The 20,369-nt window shown below is 45.6% G+C and overlaps 2 non-coding genes across 2 annotated transcripts; both read left to right on the forward strand.

Annotated features, from left to right (window-relative positions):
- Nucleotides 1-14,448: 14,448 nt before the first annotated feature.
- Nucleotides 14,449-14,520, forward strand: trnae-uuc (transfer RNA glutamic acid (anticodon UUC)). The gene has a single exon. It is a non-coding gene; the product is annotated as a tRNA-Glu (tRNA).
- Nucleotides 14,521-19,531: 5,011 nt separating this feature from the next.
- trnae-uuc (transfer RNA glutamic acid (anticodon UUC)) lies at nucleotides 19,532-19,603 on the forward strand. The gene has a single exon. It is a non-coding gene; the product is annotated as a tRNA-Glu (tRNA).
- Nucleotides 19,604-20,369: the final 766 nt, after the last annotated feature.

Here is a 20,369-nt window from a genome sequence, read left to right on the forward strand (position 1 = left end):
ACATTGCCAATGAAATGTTCCAGAGAAACCTAAGACCGCAAGACCATCGGAGCAGAAGTTAGTCCATTCGGCCCGTCAAGTCTTCTCTGCCATTCTTTAGTGACAAAAGTAGTGCAGATGAGATTAGCTACAGTGTGGAAGCAGGCCATTTGTCCCAACAAGTCCACACCGACCCTCCGAAGAGTAACCCATCCAGACCCGTTTCCCTTTGACTAATGTACCTAACTCCATGGGCAATTAAGCATTGCCAATCCACATGACCTGCACATCTTTGGTTTATGGAAGAAAGCAGGATCATCCAGAGAAAACCCACGCAGACACTGGGAGAATGTGCAAACTCCTCACAGACAACCACCCAAGGCTGGAATCAAACCTGGGTCCACGGCACTATGAGGCTGCAGTGGTAACACTGAGCCACTACATGTTGCAACCCGTAGCAGGCAAGCAGGAGGTTGGGAGAATACAGCAAGCCCGGCAGCACCAGGATGTGGAGTAGTCAGCGTTTTGGGTATTAACCCTTCTTCAGGACTGAAACGCTAACTTCTCTATGAGAAACAATTTACGGGAATATTGCTGAGGGTTGGAGGGTTTGAGCTACAGGGAGAGGCTGAATAGGATGGGGCTGTTTTCACTGGAGCATCGGAGGCAGAGGAGTGACCCAATAGAAGTTACAAAATTATGAGGGATATTGACAGGGTAATAGACAAGGTCTTTTCCCTGGGATGGGGGAGTCCAGAACTAGAGGGCATAGGTTTAGAGTAAGAGGCGAAATATATTAAAGGGACAACGTCTTCATGCAGAGGGTGGTATATATATGAAATAAGCTGCCAGCGTATATGGGTCAGGTGCTGTCAAATGGGACTCGATTAATTTAGGATATCAGCTCAGCATGGACAAGTTGGACAGAAGGGTCTGTTTCCATGCTGTACGTGTCTCTGACTACTGGTCCTGAAGTAAGTTTAAAAGAGAGTCCAAGTAAATTTGAATAGTTCAATCTTGTTGAGCTCACCTCCTGAAAAGTTTCAAATGAATCCCTCTGAGAGATACTGTTTAAACATGCTGAGTTGCACAAAGTATCCCATCAAGGTTCAAAACAAACCCAGAGTTGAAGACGTCAGAAGTCAGAACACCAAGGGGACAAAACTGATCACAATATTCCAAGTGCAGCCTCATCAACGTCCTGTATAACTACAACATAACTTGCCAACATCTATACTCAATTCCCTAATTGATGAAGGCCAGTGTGCTGAAAACTTTCTTCATTGCCTTGTGTATCGATGTTATCAGAGATATAGGACCTACTTTAAACTGATCCACAATCCAGTTTCTGGGAGCACAGAAGCAGAGTAGTGCTGCGTGAGTGTGCTGGGCAGATGAACCAGAGATCGATGGGTCAAAACCATGTGACCCTATTGCCCAATGTCTCCGTAAGCTGCTTTCATTTACAAAGGTGGTCTGTTCTGTATGTTGCCTTTGCATCTGCTTCCCAAAGCTTCTTCAGTGGAGGAGTGGCAGCTGGAGCCCAGGAGTTCAACGACCCCCCCCCCCCCCCCCCCCCCCCCCCAAGGAAGGTCCAAGCTCCAAGAAGCGGGCGGTAAGGCTGCAGGCTGGGTTTGATCAAGGATTGTATTTTTAACTCATTTAAATGGTATCTACTGTATGGGGTTATGGTTTACATTAAAACCAGAGGATCATATCAGAGTGTTTATATTTAGCAGTGCTAGTTGGTAAAATACACTCTCTGGAGGAGCACCTTCTATGATGCTGCATTTCTTGCCTTAATGCACTTCTCCCATTTCTTATCTCCCATCTTGATTTTATATTTTTTTGGTCAAATTTAATTTCATATTAATCAGACTTGGTATTCAGTGAGTGCTATTAATTTGTTTCTTCGAATATTGTAAGTCAAAGTTAATGCTGTAATTTCATTTCTGATGTCAGAGTTTGACATTGAATGTGCAGGTGTGAATACCAGTAAGTTGTGAAAATACATCAAGAACTTGTGGATTTTAACAAAAACAGCAGTTCACTGATATTCATGGCATTGTCTCATTTGGGAGTGATGATTCAAATCTGACCAACAAACCGTTTCATGCAGTCACCCAATTTAATTAAAATATTCTTTAATTTAATTAAAGAGAATAACTCTGGCAGGCTAAGATTTATGCAATCTATTTATAAGATTATTTCCACTGCGCGCAATATGGTCTCATCCAGATTGGGGAAACTGGACGCCAACTAGCGGAACGTTTCAGGGAACAACTCTGGGACAATAAAACCAAACGACCGACGGCCCTGTGTCTGAACAATTTAACTCCCCCTCCCATTCCACCAAGGACATGCAAGCCCTGGATCTCCTACACTGCCAAACTCTTGCAACCCGACGCTTGTAGGAAAAACGCCTCATCATCTGCCTTGGGACCCTCCAACCACATGGGATCAGTATCGATCTCATCAGTTTCCTAATTCCCTCTCCCCCACCTTGTCCAAGATCCAACCTTCCAATTCGACACTAACCTCTTGACCTGTCATACCTGTCCACCTTGCTTCTCACCTATTTGCTCCACCCTCATCTCTGACCTATCACCATCAATCCCTACCTCTATCTATCTATTGCACTCCCAGCTGCCTTCCCTCCAGCCCCACTTCCTTCCCAGTTATCTCTCAGCCCCCTTGGGCCACCCTTTATTCCTGATGAAGAGCTTATGCTCTAAACCAAGACTGTGATGAAGCAACATCCTCAACAAATAGGAAATAGCTCCCAAGTCAGATTTATATTGAATTCAGATTCCACCATCTGCCGTGGCAGGTTTTGAACCCAAGTCCCCAGAACATTAACTGGCTGAATAGTCTGGTGACAATAAAGTCGGCCATCGCCTCCCCTGGACACATTGGCATATTGTGTTTAGAGGTAACAAAGGAGCGAGAGGTTGCAGCAGCTGCTACGTTGTTGATATTACACAAGGGAACATCAGCACTCTCAGGAATGGCACAAACTGAAGTCAGTGTCCTGTATCAGAGGTAAGGGCTCGGGAACCATAAAAAATAGGAACAGGAATACGCCATTCAGCCCCTTGAGCCTGCTCCTCCATTCAGTAGGATCGTGGCTGATCTGACATTCCCCACATCCACTTCCCTGCCCTTTTCCTATAACTGTTCATCCCCCGGCTGTTCACGAATCTATCGATCCTTGTTTTAAATGTGACAAGAAGGCTGTCAACAGAGTTACTGGGGTTGGAGGGGGTGTCAGGTCGAACTTGGGGATTAAAACAATGGCTTCACCCTTCACAATATTTAACTAAGGGAATGTTTATGGTTATCCAATGCTGGAAATTGGGCAGGCATTCAGATGAAATTATTGGTAAATTATAAATGACAGAGGAGTCGGGAGAGAAGTGGTGTTCAGGCACAATTGGATATCATCAGTATAGATGCCAACACCAGCAGCTACGGTTAAATAAATAAGAACGGAAGACGTTAAAAGCAGACCCTCCCAGAGCATACAGCGATATTGGAGAGGGTCAGTACTGTCATTAACTCTCATCGAGGCTGTCCGCAGGTCGACGAGGCAATGTTCATCCCTATCACCGTTACAAAGGATGTCAAATATGACCTTGATAAGAACTGTTTCAGGGGTACAAACCAGACTCTAGGGCTTTAAACACAGAATTCTGGAAAAGCTCGGAATGGCTTATTCAACAATGTAACATCCAAACCAACACTTCCATTGGTGCGATAATAATAGAAGTGTTTTGGTTTTTATTTAGATGATTCTCAGCAACACTGAGCGAGAAGCAACAAAATTAACACAAGAAATACTGCAATTCCGACAATATGCCTGCTCCCAATAGGAGGCCACCTGGTGTTCACTTAACTGTCTACAAGACGCAATATTGGAAAGGAATGACCCAGTTCATAGCTATAAGAAGGGAGACACAGACTGCTTGATACAAACATACAATGGGCGGAGTAGGCCACTCGAGCCTGCTGCAACATTCAATAAGATCATGGCTGATCTGAATTCAACCTCAACTCTACATTCCTACACATCCCCGACAATCTGTCATCCACTTGGTTATCAAGAACCTATCTACATCTGCCTTAAAGATTTTGAATTCACTGCCTTTTGAGGAAGACACACAACCATCAGAAAGAAAAAAAAAATCATCCTCATTTTTGTCTTCTACTTTTAAAATATGACCCTCTACTTTCAGATATTAAGATAGGGATACAAATGCATTCAAATAACTTCTGTGGTACAGTTAACTATCTCAAAGTGCTTCACGTGAACATAATGAGAATTCCTTTAAAAATCACAAGAGTGGAGCACAGATTAGGACAAGTGACCAAAGACTTGGTCAATGGGGCAGGTTTAGGGCAATCTTTTAAACAGGTTCAATTTCCCAAACATCAGAGGACAAAGACGTAAAGGGCAAACACAAAATAGCAAACGATGGGAAGCAACACTGTGAACATAATGTCACAGGATGAGTAATCCAGGGAACATGAGATCAAATCCCACCACAGCAAGAGGTGAGATGTGAATAATTCAAATCATAAATGGGGAACACAAAATTAGTCTCAGTATGGTATCGATGGCACTGACGTCAATTGTCATAAAAACCCATGTTCACCAATGTCCTTTCAGGAGGGAAACTGCCATCCTTACCCGGTCTGGCTTACATGAGACTCCAGACCCACAGCAATGTGGTTGACTCTTAAATTGCCCTCTGAATTGGCATAAGCAAGACAGCTTGCACTTAGGGGTGGATAACAAACATCAATCTTGTGAAAGTGTCAAAACAGAAATTGCTGGAGAAACTCAGCCAGTCTGGCAACACCGCTGGATAGATAGAGAGAAAGAAACAAAGTCAATATCCTGACCTTCGTCCAGAAAGTTGTGAAGAAGGGTCACAGCACTTGAAATGCTAACTCTGCTTCTCTCTCCACTTGTGCTTCCAGTCCTATTGAGTTTCTCCAGCAATTGGTGCATTTTTGTGTTTCAGATCTCCAGCATTGCAGTTCTTCATTACACTGACTTAGGGAAGCTCAAATCCGATAAAAGGGTAAAACAGAAGGGATGGAATTACTCAGCAAGTCTGGCAGCAGCTATGGAGATAAAAATAGTTAGTTCTTCGGGTCATTGAATGAACTTACATCGGGGACAAACTTTTGGGGTAGCTGCAAGAGTAAAAGGCATTGGTGTAACTTCAACATCTGGGAGAACTCTCTCAGCCATGGAGGTCAGACTGACTCAGCATTCTGGTCCTGCTCATTACCTGTTAACTTCTCCATTTGTTGTTCTTGTTATATTTCTACATGGTTGACACATTCCTATGTTTTAAAATGATATTCGAAACTGACAGGAATTTTCCATATAAGTAATCATACATTAGAGGGTTTGGAACGTGAATGTAACTTTTAAACAAAAAGTATTTATTCATGCATGGGGTGTGGGCATCGCTGGCAATGCTTGCATTTATACCATCCTTAACCACCCTGTGGTTGGTTGGAAAAGTGAATGAAGGTGTCTGAGATTGTCTTGATTAGCACAGCAATCTCAAAGATGGGTGTGCTCAGGTAGAAGTACCCTCCACTCCCACAGCAAGTCTGCATTCACTTCAATTACAGATGCCATCTCACACTCCCAGGAAAAGGACAGCATGGGATTACAATCAGAATAAAGCTTCCTCTACTCTTAAATTGAAAGTGAAGCTACCTCAACACTGTCCCCAACAAACACTGCTAAGACAAAGACAGCATTGGGTTAGATGCAGAGTAAAACTCCCTCTACACTTCCCCATTCATTTAGTCCCAGGACAATGGCAGCAAAGGGTTAAATAAACAGTAGAGCTTCTTCCATTATGACTGACACTTAGTACGTTCTACACCAATCCTCAAGGATAATTCAGAACTGAGACTATTATCTGGTACTGAATTCACACACCCTAATGGGAATGACAGCAACAGAAAATCAGGTAAAACACACACAATGTACAACAAAAGTAGACTGTTATTGGGATCTATGATATTTAAATGACAGGAGACATGGTCCCTGCAATGGTCCGAATGTGAGCTGAACAACTTTCTCACTTGAACAATATTCTCTGGGAATACAATGTCCACCTCACTGCCGTCTATTCAGTTCCTCTGCTCTCGTTCAGGGCTGAGTTGCGGCTGACCACATGGTGGCGTCAAGAGGTTAGACAATTAAGGTCAACTTGGATTGGGGGCATCCTGTGTCATGCCAGTGAGGTCGAGGGTCGCTGATTTACTCAACTTATAATCGGGGACAGGAGGATGTCAGGCTGGGCTTGTATCAGTTTGAGTTTAGAAGAAACAGATGATCTGATGAAGCTGTATAACATCTGGAGAGGACTTTATGTAAATGTAATATCCACTCATTTCTAGCCAGAGACTAGCCTCTCATTTAATATAGGAGAGTTTTGTTTTTCTCTCAAGTGTTCCCGAGTCTTTGAAATTCATTTCTTTAGAGAGCAGCATGTGGTAGTGGCACGGTGGTTAGCACTGCTGCCTCACAGCATCAGTGACCTCGGTTTGATCCTACCCTCGGGCCGACTCTCTGTGTGGAGTTTGCACTTCTCCCCTTGTGTCTGCGTGGGTTTCCTCTGGTGCTCTGGCCTCCTCCCACAATCCAAAGGATGTGCAGGTGAGGGTAGATTGACCATGGGAGATGCAGGGTTACAGAGATAGGGTAACGAACTGGGTCTGGGTGGGACGGTCAGTCAATGTTGACTCGATGGGCTGAATGGCCTACTTGCACGCAATTGACCTCTATCAATCAATAGTATACACTTGCTTTATGGTTACCGACATCAAATTACATTCGTGTTTTGGTTATTTCATCTCTTACGTCATTATATTCAACCAACTGCAGCATCTCGAAACTTGCTTAATTACAATATCCAATATCAGCAGGGTACTTTTTCTTTTTGTCACGACCATTATCTTGAACTCTGACGTGTGACGTCTTCATTGCTGTCAAAGTTCCTTATTTGTCCCGACATTGTCATGGTTTTACTTTGTCGAATGACTTCCTGGCTTTTGCAGTTAACACCCTATATTCTGCCCTCTTCAACACTTGCCCTTCCAATTCTGTACTAAGGATTTCATGAAAAACCTCCGAGTGTGGTGAGACTGTGGAACTCACTACCATAGTGAATAGTTGGGGTGAAAGACATTACAACTAATGGTAAGCAACCAAATACAAATGAATGTCACTCTCACCAGATTCACAACACAGTGAAATTAAAACATGCAATGTCCCTCAATTTCTCAACTGTTCCAAACCAGACTTGATGAAGAACAGATCTTGCACCATCAACATTATAATTTAAACAAAAACCAACAATTATAAATAAGGCAACTTTTCTAGGGCAAAGTTAAGTAGATAATCTAATTAATAGCAATGATTTAAACTCTTTGATCAAGTCCCCCATCATCTCAGAGACAGAAATTTAAGCGGCAAATTAAGAAAGAATTTATTTTTAAAACTTACCAATTCAAACAAACAGTTTCCAACAATGTATTGCCAAGCCTTTGTGCAATACTTGGACTATGAGTTTTTCACAGACACGTAACTGTAAATCTAATTTAAAAGTCACTGCTGAATGTGAATAGACACCCCAAAGTATTCAGCCATTTCTTTCAGGCTGGGACTCATTCTCAGAAAGAGCCAACAATTCTTTAACTGGACAGTAGAATCTAGAGAGAACAGCTCCTGGGCTCAACAAGCAGCAACGCCCAATGGAGGCAAAGTGGGCGGCGGGGCAGGGTGGGGCAAGGGCATAAAACAAAAAAGCCCACTGACTCTCCCACTGCACAAACACACTGTCAGAATGCACAGGGGCTCAGTCCTGGGAGTGTCCCACAGCAGTTTCATCAAGAGGACCACACTTGATGAACAGATCTTGCACACCAGAATTATAATTTAAACAAGAACAAACAATTATGAATACCGCAAATTTACTAGGGCAAAGTTAAACAAGATAATCCAGTTAATAGCAATGATTTAAGCCTTATGATCAAGTCCTCCACCATCCCATAGACACAAAATTAAGGGGTAAATTAAGGAAGAGAATTTTTAAAATTATCAATTCAAGCAAACAGTTCCCAACAATGGATTGCCAAGCCGTTGGGGAATCCTTCGATGATGAGTTGTTCACAGGCACATAACTGTAAATTTAATTTCAATGTCACTGCTGAATGTGAATGGACACCCTGAAGTATTCAGCTATTTCTTACAGACTGGAGCCCGTTCCCAGACAGAGGCAATAATTCTTTAACTGGACAGAAAACACTAGAGAGAAAGCTCCTGGTCTCAACGAGCAGCAGCGCCCACTGGAAGCAAAGTTGCGGGGGTGGGGGAGCACGACGGCATAAAACAAAAAAATCCGACCGACTCTCCCACTATAAGCACTGTCAGAATGGGCAGGGGTTCAGTCCTGGCAGTGATCCACAGCAGTTTCACCAGCAGAATCAGATTGTTGGGAGCACTGGTGTGCCCGCTGGTGCTTCTGCAAGGTGCAGAATGATGAGAACCTCCGCCTGCACTCGGGGCAGGTGAATGGCCTCTCCCCAGTGTGGACCCGCTGGTGCCTCAGCACGTGGGAGGAATTGCTGAAGGCCTTCCCGCACTCTGGGCAGGGGAATGGCCTCTCCCCCGTATGGATCCGAAGGTGGGATGCCTGGGTAAAGCGCTTCTCACACTTGAGGCAGTAGAACGGGCTCTCCCCGGTGTGGACCCGCTGGTGCCTCAGCAGGGCAGAGGAATTGCTGAAGGTCTTCCCGCACTCAGGGCAGCTGAAGGGCCTCTTCCTAATGTGGACCCGCTGATGGCTCATCAAGTGAAAACATCAAGACAGACACCTCTGAATTATGGATACCTCCACCTGAAAGTTAGTATCTTTCACGACATCTAGGAGTGAGTAAGTCTGATTTTGGGAAGCAAAAAAGTATCAATTCAGGCGGGTGGAATTGCTGAAGCCCTTTCCGCACTCAGAGCAGGAGAACAGTCTCTCCCCGGTGTGATTGCGCCCATGAGTCTCCAGGTCAGATGGGAAACGGAAGCTTTACCCACAGTCGCCACACTTCCACGGTTTCTCCACGGGACGGGATTCCTAAGGTTTCTCCATGACCGAAGCTTCACCTGCACACAAACGCGTGTACAGCACCTCTCTGCCATGAATTCCTCCTCCCAGTCTGTATAACATTTACTGGCTCCACAGTCAGAGTGCTGCAACAGTAGGGTCTCTCTTCCAGTCTCACTGATGTTGAAAAAGTACTGAAACAGGAACCAAAAAGCTTGGTTCCTTCTCACAGAATCATGGTCGAAAATTGTTATAGTCCCGATGGATTCAGTGACTGTCAGACATTGACGTGAAATTGAGGACTGTAAATGCTGGAAAGTCAGAGTCAAAGTGCAATGCTGGAAAATCACAACAGATCAGGCAGCATCTGAGGAGCAGCAGAGTCAATGTTTCAGGCAAAGCCCTTCATCTATTGATATGGAAACTTCCGTCTTCAGATCTTCAAATAATCTGTAAAAAGAGATTACAAAAATCATCACTGTCAGTCCAGGTTAGAAATTCCAAACAAGCAATTCTACTTTCTGCAGAACACTCTTTACTTTTTCCACAAAATTGAAAGCACCATCCCACCCCCTCTCACCCCCTATTCTCACCCCGCTCAAGCTAATTCTCCCGATGGTACTGATTCAGGATCTTACAGAGACCGAAAAGTGAAAACATCAAGACAGACACCTCTGAATTTTGGATACCTCCACCTGAAAGTTAGTATCTTTCACGATATGAAGCAGTGAGTAAGTCTGATTTTGGGAAGCAAAAAAAGTACCAATTCAGGATGAACCTTCAATGCAGCTTCTTGAGAAACAACCAGACACGGAATGGTTAACATCTGGGGAGGTGGAGGAAATGGGATATCAAGGCATTGGCACCGACACCAGACAGAAACTGAACATACAGGCATGGCAAACATTACGGGCAAGCCAGAGTCATTGAGATACACAGCACAAAAACAGGTCCTTCGATTCAACTCATCCGTGCCGACCAGATAACCTAAATTAATCTGGTCTCATTTACCAGCACTTGGCCCATATCCCTCTGAACTCTTCCTATTCATATATCCATCCAGACGCCTTTTAAATGTTATAATTGGACCTACATCCACTACTTCCTCCGGCAGATCATGCCTTACACTTGCCTCTCTCACGCCAAACATACTACCCTCCTGTTCTGGACTTCTCCCATCCCTGGGAAATGACCTTGTCTATTTAACCTATCCATGCCTTGCATGACTCTATAAACGTCCGTAAGGTCACCCCTCAGCCTCTGGTATACCGGGGTAAACAGCTCAAGCGATGCATTGCGTGTACTTTTAGCTTCACACTCGCTGAACCTTCCTCCCGTGTAAAACAATGTTTCCCTCCCCAACACTGTCCATGGGAAAAGCCAAGAGTGCTGAGACTCTGGAGTTGGGGGAATGCCACGTAGAATTCCTACAATGTGGAAACACGCCATTCAGCCCAACAAGTCCACACAGACCATCCAAAGTGTAACCCATGCATACAATTTCACCTATCCCATTACACTGCACTTACTGCACACTATGGGCCCATTTAGTATGGTCACTTCTCCCGAAACCGCACATCATTAGATTTTGGGAGGAAACCAAAGCAGCTGGAGGAAACCCACGCAGACATGACAGGGAGAATGTGCAAACGCTCATGTGCGGGCGACTCCGCACAGACAGTCGCCCCAAGGCTGGAATCGAACGCGTGTCCTTGGTGCTATGAGGCAGCAGTGCTCACCACTGATCCATCGTGCAAACTACGTATGCAAAAGGAGGTGGGGACTGTGAACTTTGTTAATTGTACCACACAGTGGATTGTTGAGTAAGGTTAAATCTCACGCGATCCAGGGAGAGCTAACCACTTGGGTACAAAATTTAGAAACGCATTGTTGTAGGTGCTGGAATCCTTCCTGAAAACAACAAATGCTGAAGATCACAGTGGGTCAGGCAGCGCTGTGCTACTCTATGACCGGATAGTGTGGATGTGGAAATGATGTTTCCACTAGGAGAAGGGTTGAGGATGCCAAGTCATTGAGGGCATTTAAGACAGAGATAGGTTCTTGATTAGTAAGGGGTCAAGGGTTATGAGGAGAAGGCAGCAGAATGGGATGGAGAAATATATCAGCCATGATCGACTGGTGGAGTAGACTCGATGGGCCAAATGGCCTCATCCTGCTCCTGTGTATTATGGTCTTAAAGCGGAGCAGTAGTCTTAAGAGGTTCTCACAAACTATTTCAGAATCCTGAAGAGGAGTTGTTGGACTGGAAACCTTATCTCTGCTTTTTCTCCACATATGCTTCCAGTCCTGCTGCGTTTTTCCAGTGTTCTCAGTTTTTGTTTCAGATTTCCAGCATCCACAGTTCTTTGTCTTATTTATCGCAGTCATTTCTTGCCTTTCCCAAGTGTCTGGAACTTCATCTCCCTGATCTACAAACTGTTCACTTACCCTAGAAGTGACCACTACCTCCTTATCAGAGTAGACCCCTTTTTTGCAAAATGATTGTTCAATTCTGGGACCAAAATAATTGCATTCGTAATTACTTACACCAGGGACTCTCAATATCTCAGGCAAGAACACAGCCAGATTGTTTCAGACAGTACATTTATGTGATTTGCTACAAATCCCTATTCCCGACTTTACCAGCGTGCTGCTGGGAATGGAGGGTTTGAGTTAAGAAGAAGCTGGGACATTTTTCCAACGAAGCCTAGCAAGTTGACAGATAACTTTATCGAGATTTTTAAAATCAGGAGAGGTATAGATAAGTTGTCATTTCCAGGAGGCTCAGAATATTTCATTGCTCCAGAAGGTTTAAAAGGGGGTCAAAGATTCAGCAGAAATCGAGCAGAGCTGAGAACAGACAACATTTAACTCTGTTTGAACAGGGAGACCAAAGGACAGAGAAATCAGGACCTGAAATTCGAGCTGACACCAGACGACCATGTTATCAGTGCTTTGACAATGGTAATTCTAGGCGGGGCAGGTTGAATGATGAATTGAATAGTAGCTTCCTCAACGAGACTGTGCGTGCCGGTCCGAGCCTGTCTCTATGGCGCAACTGGTCAGTGCGTTCGGCTATTAACCGGGAGGTTGGTGGTTTGAGGCCACACCGGGACGGAGCGTTTGTTGTTCTCGTTTCTAGGCTGCAAAGATGCATGTTTTTAATGGTGTCAGGAAAATGTTTCCCAAACGGAAATCTTTTCCACTGAGGAAGCACAAAGGGATTTCTGAATTGATTGAATTTCTAACGTAAAGGACTGCGGATGCTGACAGTCCGAGACAGAAAGCGAAACTGCTGGAGCAACTCAGTAGGTTTGGCTGTACCTGGATGAGGAAAAAAAAAGTTCTGAAATGTTGTCTCTGATTCTCTTTCGACAGTGGTTCTGTATTGGTGGGCCGAGTGGTGAATGCGATGGACATGAAATCCATTGCGGTTTCCCCACGCAGGTGTGAACCCTGCCGACTACAGTTGAGAACTGTCGTCAAAAAGAAAGGGAGATTGCTCCACGGCTTTTTTAAAGATGCAAACCAGTGGAGGTGTTGAAATATTTCAATCACGTTGTGACTGGTCGGGAATCTGCAACCCACTGCCTGTCAGGGTGGAACAAGCAGATATCCCCAGAGCTGCTTTTGAGGATATGAGCCAAGTGTTTGGAAATGAGACTAGAACAGTGAGGGGCGTGAAGTCGTGGTCGAAATGAAGCAGGCACCTGAGGACAAAGGTGTTTTATTTCCCAATGAAAGATACTGCTTCACAAAGTTGGGACTATGGAAGGGAAGCAGTGACGGTGATTATCTTTGGCTGTTCCTCTTGTGAATGTTCTCATTGCTGCGCATGTCCGTGTTAACGTCAGAACTCTGCAACCTGGCGGCGTCAGGTCCGCACAGTGCCAGGGGCGCAATGGATGACGCATCTGACTCCACCTACCTGTTTGAAATGCAGCTCACAGCTTCTTCACACACCCCAATTAATCTTTCTCATTGTCCTGAAGCCGGCATATGGTTTGAATTCCCGATCTGCGGGAATGGGACTCTTTTCACTGTCTCGCGTCAGTAAGTGTCCCTGAGAACATCAAAGGCACGTCACATCGCTGTCAGAGGAGGGGAAGCTGAAAGAGCCCCACACGCTGCTCATGGACACATTTCACTTTCCCCAACTCACCGCCCCAACCACTGCGGCTCCTGGGAGTGGAGAGGGAAGAAACGCCAAAACCCAGTCTCAGCTTTGTAAATCTTCAGGAAATAAGAAAACTGATTATCCCTTCCGGTCTTCCATCCTGGCCTGACAGCGTTGATTTTAAATGGCTGTCCAGTTAGTGCCGATTCGTTTTGGCTGAAAAAATCTTCCTTATCTCATCCCAGCATTTCTTGCCACAGAGAACTGTGCGGCAGAGTTCATGTATTTTCTTGTATGGTATTTTGTAAATAACATTCGTTTGCGGGTTGTTTGTATAGGGTATTTAAGGTTCACTAGCCGTTGTTTAATGCTGAGAGGGTTGAGTTATCTGGAAATCATTTCACAGATGTCTTTAATGTAAAGTAATGTGGCTAGGGTTTCTGCAGACGTTGTGTCTGCTAGTGTCAGTTTATTGGGTAGGCAAAAGTGGGGACCGCAGATGCTGGAAACCAGAGTTTAGATCAGAGTGGTACTGGAAAGGCACAGCAGGTCAGACAGCTTCCGAGGAGCAGGAAATTCGACATTTCGGGCTTAAGCCCTTCATCAGGAATAGAGGCAGGACGCTTCCAGGGATGGCGAGATAAATTGGGGGGTGCTGGGCCGAAGGTAGCAAAGAGTACAATAGGTGAATGGGGGTGGGGATGGAGGTGACAGGTCAGAGAGGAGGGTGGAGCGAACAGTTGAGAAGGGAGATTGGCAGGTAGGACAGGTCATGAGGACAGCGCTGAGCTGGAAGGTTGGAACTGAGGTAAGGTGGGGGGAGGGGAAATGAGGAAACTGGTGAAGTCCACATTGATGTCCTGGGGTTGAATTTATCCGAGGCGAAAGGTGGGGCGTTCTTCCTTCAGGCATCGGGTGGGGAGTGAGCGGCGATGGAGGAGGCCCAGGACCTGCATGTTCTTGGCAGAGTGGGAGGGGGGTTGAAATGTTGGGCCAGAGGGTGATGGGGTTGATTGGTGCGGGTGTCGTGGAGATGTTCCCTCAAGCGCTGTGACTTGACTCTGCGAGGAGTCTCCAGTCTCCCCGATGTAGAGGAGACCGCATCGGGAGCAATGGATACAAGCAATGACATTGGTGGAAGCCTTCTCACGATCGTGGCCCAGGTTCGATTTCCGGGCAGGGAAGCAATTTACATTAGAGCTGTGATGAAGCGCTCCTGTCTCCCTGGTGGTCTAGTGGTTAGGATTCGGCGCTTTCACCGCTGCGGCCCGGGTTCGATTCCCGGTCAGGGAAGTATTTCTCAGTGGATCTTTTGCCAACAAATTCTCCGTAAATGCGCTGTAGAGTTCCTTATTGGTGTTCGTCGTTACTGGCTCCTGCAGTGTGTATTGCCTCGTTGAAATAGTGTCCTGATTCAGGCTTGTTTGTATGTGTAGGGATCATTGCTTCTGTAGCTAAGTACTTGGTTCGTGTGTGTTGTTTTCCTGTAAACGCTGTTTTGAATTTACCATTGACTGTTCGCTCTACTGTGACATCTAGAAATCGCACTTTGTTGTTGTTCTCCTCTTTTGTGAATTTGATGCCAGTCAGGATATTGTTGATGGTGTTGTAGGTTTCCTCTAATTTGATTCATTTTTTGATGACAAAAGTGTCATCACTGTGGCGGACAACAAAGTTTGGTTTGGATCGTTGGAAGGGCTGTTGGTTTGAGACTCTGCATTATTGCTTCTGCTCGGAATCCTGATACTGGTGGTTTCATGGTTGTTTCGTTGATTTGTTTGTAGGGCTTGTTACTGAATATGAAGTGGGTGGTTAAGGCACAGTTCCACGAGCTGGATAGTGCTATTTTTGCTGATGAAGTTGGTGCTGTATTTGTGTCTTTGGTTCTTCGAGTAGTGTCTCCAGTTTTCTTTGGCCACGTTGATGTTAATGGATGTGAACAGGGCTGTTATGTCAAAGGACATCATTATTCCATCCTCTTCTAACTTAGTGTCTTTGGTGTTCAGGAATTCTTGGATGGAATAAATGGAGTGGCGTGAATCTTCGACTTGTTGTTTTAGTCTTCAGTGGAGGCCTTTGACTAGTCTGTATATTGGTGTTCCAAGTAGTGAGACTATGGCCTGAGGGGGGCTCCTGGTTTGAAAAGGAGGAGAACAACAACAAAGTGCCATTCTTAGATGTCACAGTAGAGCGAACAGTCAATAGGGAACTTCACACTAGCGTCTACAGAAAAACAACACACGCAAACCAAGTGCTTAACCACAGAAGCAATCATCCCAACACCCACAGACGAAGCTGCATCAGGACATTATTTCAATGAGCCACTACACACTGCATATAGAGGATTATAAAATCATGAGGGATACGGATGAGGTGAACAGCAGGTGTCCTTTCCCCCAGCTGGGGGTTTCAGGATCAGGGAGCAAATATTTTGAGGTGAGTAGAGAAAGATTTTATAAAGACAGGACAAAGATCGTTTTTTAAGAGAGTGGTCTGAGTGCAGAATGAATGTCCAGAAGAAGTCATAGAGTCATAGAGATGTACAGCACAGAAACAGACTGTTTGGTCCAACTTGTCCATGCCGACCAACTATCCCAACCCAGTCTAGTCCCACCTGACAGCACACGGCCCCATATCCCTCCAAACCCTTCCTATTCATATACCTAACCAAATGCCTTTTAAATGTTGCAATCGTACTAGACTTCACCACTTCCTCTGGCAGTTCATTCAATAAACGTACAATCCTCTGCGTGAAAACGTTGCCCCTTAGATCTCTTTTGTATCTTTCCCCTCTAATGCTAAACCCATGCCCTCTCCTTCTGGACTCCCCCACCCCTGGGAAAAGACTTTGTCTATTTATCCTATCCATACCCCTCATGATTTTATACACGTACAGTTACAACGTTTAAAAGACATTTGGATAAGTACATGAATATGAAAAGTTCGAAGGTTTATGGGCCAAACACTGGTAGGTGGGACGAGTTTAGTTTGAGAACATACTCAGCATGGACGAGTTGGATGAAGGGTCTGTTCAGTGCTGTCTGACTCTGTGACTGACCTGTACTGGTCTTAAAACCATTTTCTTACCTCCACCCCATAACCATCCACTTCTTTGTTGTTCAAAACTCAGATGAATTTAGCCTTGAATATGTTCAATGACCCCACTTCTGAACTCATTTCCTCTTCGTAATATACCACTTGCCTCGCTCATTGCCTGCTGCATCTGCCCGACAACTGGCATTGACTGGTGTGGAAGGACTCTGAGACCCCTTTGTACATCCATACATCATTTCTGATGAAGGGCTTGTGCCCGAAACGTTCACTGTCCTGCTCCTCAGATGCTACCTGACCTGTTCTGCTTTTCCAGTGCCACATTTTTCGACTTTCACCTCTCGTCCTCACTTTCTCCACATTCCAATATATCACCATTTAAACGATGCACTGCTTTTTTTTAAACAGCCAAGGCTATAACTTCACATTGCGGCACTGCACTTGCCATGTGTTTGCCAATTGACACACAGACCTGGACCAACTTCGGGAAGAGGCAAAACACTGAGTTCTGAACAAAAACCGTAACACACTCAAAACGTCGGCTCTGTTTACCTTTCCACAGATGCAGCTCGACCCGTTGGCTTTCTGCAGTATTCGCCGTGTTTGAACTGATAGAAGACAATGGTAATTCTGGGCGGGGCAGGTTGAATTATGAATTGAATAGTAGCTTCCTCAACGAGACTGTGCGGGGGCTGGGCGGACCTGTCTCTGTGACGCAATTGTTCAGCGCATTCGGCTGTTAACCGGAAGGTTGGTGGTTCGAGACCACTCGGAGACGGTGCGTTTGTTGTTCACGCTCCAACCGCTTTCTGGGCTGCAAAGCTGCGCGTTTTTAATGGTGTCAGGAAAATGTTTCCCAAACGGAAATCTTTTCCACTGAGGAAGCACAAAGGGGTTTCTGAATTGATTGAATTTCTAACGTAAAGGAATGCGGATGCTGAGAGTCCGAGACAGAAAGCGAAACTGCTGGAGCAACTCAGTAGTTTTGGATGTTCCTGGATGAGGAAAAAAAAAGTTCTGAAATGTTGTCTCTGATTCTCTTTCTACAGATGCTGCCTGACCTGCTGAGTTGCTCCTGCAATTTCTGGTTTTGTTTTTAACTGAACGTCCATTTCATCTTTCGGGATGAAACACCCAGAATCGCCATTTGCAGATATTTAACCCTTTCGAAAACTGTGAAGTGATTGGATTCAAACAAACTCTGCAATGATTTACTCTTTCTCAGCTCCACAGGCAGAGAGACCTGGGAAATGAAGCTGTCAGTGTGGTTCTGTATTGGTGGGCCGAGTGGTGAATGCGATGGACATGAAATCCATTGCGGTTTCCCCACGCAGGTGTGAACCCTGCCGACTACAGTTGAGAACTACCGTCAGAAAGAAAGGGAGATTGGTCCACGGTTTTTTTAAAGATGCAAATCAGTGGAGGGGTTGAAATATTTCAATCACATTGGGACTGATCGGGAATCTGCAACCCACTGCCTGTCAGGGTGGAACAAGCAGATATCCCCAGAGCTGCTTTTGAGGATATGAGCCAAGTGTTTGGAAATGAGACGAGGACAGTGAGGGGCGTGAAGTCGTGGTCGAAATGAGGCAGGCACCTGAGGACAAAGGTGTTTTATTTGCCAGTGAAAGATACTGCTTCACAAAGTTGGGACCATGGAAGGGAAGCAGTGACGGTGACTATCTTTGGCTGTTCACCTTGTCAATGTTCCCATTGCTGCGCATGTCAGTATAACGTCAGAACTCTGCAGCATGGCGGCGTCAGGTCCGCACAGTGCCAGGGGCGCAATGGATGACGCATCTGACTCCAGCTACCTGTTTGAAATACAGCTCACAGCTTCTTCACACACCCCAATTAATCTTTCTCATTGTCCTGAAGCCGGCATACGGTTTGAATTCCCGATCTGCGGGAATGAGAATCTTTTCACTGTCTCGCGTCAGTAAGTGTCCCTGAGAACATCAGAGTCACGTCACAGCGCTGTCAGAGGAGGGGAAGCTGAAAGAGCCCCACACGCTGCTCACGGGCACATTTCACTTTCCCCAACTCACCGCCCCAACCACTGCGGCTCCTGGGAGTGGAAAGGGAACAAACACCAAAACCCAGTCTCAGCTTTGTAAATCTTCAGGAAATAAGAAAACTGATTATCCCTTGCGGTCTTCCATCCTGGCCTGACAGCGTTGATTTTAAATGGCTGTCCAGTTAGTGCCGATTCGTTTTGGCTGAAAAAACCTTCCTTATCTCATCCCAGCATTTCTTGCCACAGAGAACTGTGCGGCAGTGTTCATGTATTTGCTTGTGTGGTATTTTGTAAATAACATTCGTTTGCGGGTTGTTTGTATCGGGTATTTAAGGTTCACTAGCCGTTGTTTAATGCTGAGAGGGTTGAGTTGTCTGGACATCATTTCACAGATGTCTTTAATGTAAAGTAATGTGGCTCGGGTTTCTGCAGACCTTGTGTCTGCTAGTGTCAGTTTGTTGATGTGAAATCGTCACACTGGGTTTATTGGGTCGGCAAAAAGTGGGGACTGCAGATGCTGGAAACCAGAGTTTTGATCAGAGTGGTACTGGAAAGGCACAGCAGGTCAGACAGCTTCCGAGGAGCAGGAAAATCGACATTTCGGGCTTAAGCCCTTCATCAGGAATAGAGGCAGGACGCTTCCAGGGATGGCGAGATAAATTGGGGGGTGCTGGGCCGAAGGTAGCAAAGAGTACAATAGGTGAATGGGGGTGGAGATGGAGGTGACAGGTCAGAGAGGAGGGTGGAGCGAACAGTTGAGAAGGGAGATTGGCAGGGAGGACAGGTCATGAGGACAGCGCTGAGCTGGAAGGTTGGAACTGAGGTAAGGTGGGGGGAGGGGAAATGAGGAAACTGGTGAAGTCCACATTGATGTCCTGGGGTTGAATTTATCCGAGGCGAAAGGTGGGGCGTTCTTCCTTCAGGCATCGGGTGGGGAGTGAGCGGCGATGGAGGAGGCCCAGGACCTGCATGTTCTCGGCAGAGTGGGAGGGGGGTTGAAATGTTGGGCCAGAGGGTGATGGGGTTGATTGCTGCGGGTGTCGTGGAGATGTTCCCTCAAGCGCAGTGACTTGACTCTGCGAGGAGTCTCCAGTCTCCCCAATGTGGAGGAGACCGCATCGGGAGCAATGGATACAAGCAATGACATTGGTGGAAGCCTTCTCACGATCGTGGCCCAGGTTCGATTTCCGGGCAGGGAAGCAATTTACATTAGAGCTGTGAGGGAGCACTGCTGGCTCCCTGGTGGTCTAGTGGTTAGGATTCGGCGCTTTCACCGCTGCGGCCCGGGTTCGATTCCCGGTCAGGGAAGTACTTCTCAGTGGATCTTTTGCCTACCCATTCTCCTTAAATGCGCTGTACAGTTCCTTATTGGTCTTCGTCGTTACTGGCTCCTGCAGTGTGTATTGCCTCGTTGAAATCGTGTCCTGATTCAGGCTTGTTTGTATGTGTAGGGATCATTGCTTCTGTAGCTAAGTACTTGGTTCGTGTGTGTTGTTTTCCTGAAGACGCTGTTTTGAATTTACCATTGACTGTTCGCTCTACTGTGACATCTCGAAATGGCACTTTGTTGTTGTTCTCCTCTTTTGTGAATTTTATGCCAGTAAGGATATTGTTGATGGTGTTGTAGGTTTCCTCTAATTTACTTCATTTTTTGATGACAAAAGTGTCATCACTGTGGCGGACACAAAGTTTGGTTTGGATCGTTGGAAGGGCTGTTGGTTTGAGACTCTGCATTATTGCTTCTGCTAGGAATCCTGATACTGGTGGTTTCATGGGTGTTACGTTGATTTGTTTGAGGCTTGTTACTGAATATGAAGTGGGTGGTTAAGGCACAGTTCCACGAGATGGATAGTGCTATCTTTGCTGATGAAGTTGGTGCTGTATTTGTGTCTTTGGTTCTTCGAGTAGTGTCTCCAGTTTTCTTTGGCCACTTTGATGTTAATGGATGTGAACAGGGCTGTTATGTCGAAGGAAATCATTATTCCATCCTCTTCTAACTTAGTGTCTTTGGTGTTCAGGAATTCTTGGATGGAATAAATGGAGTGGCGTGAATCTTCGACTTGGTGTTTTAGTC

Source organism: Chiloscyllium plagiosum, unplaced genomic scaffold (assembly GCF_037043375.1).
Source record: "Chiloscyllium plagiosum isolate Xiang-an unplaced genomic scaffold, Cpla_swu_hap1 HiC_scaffold_27, whole genome shotgun sequence".
NCBI classification, from domain to species: Eukaryota; Metazoa; Chordata; class Chondrichthyes; order Orectolobiformes; family Hemiscylliidae; genus Chiloscyllium; species Chiloscyllium plagiosum.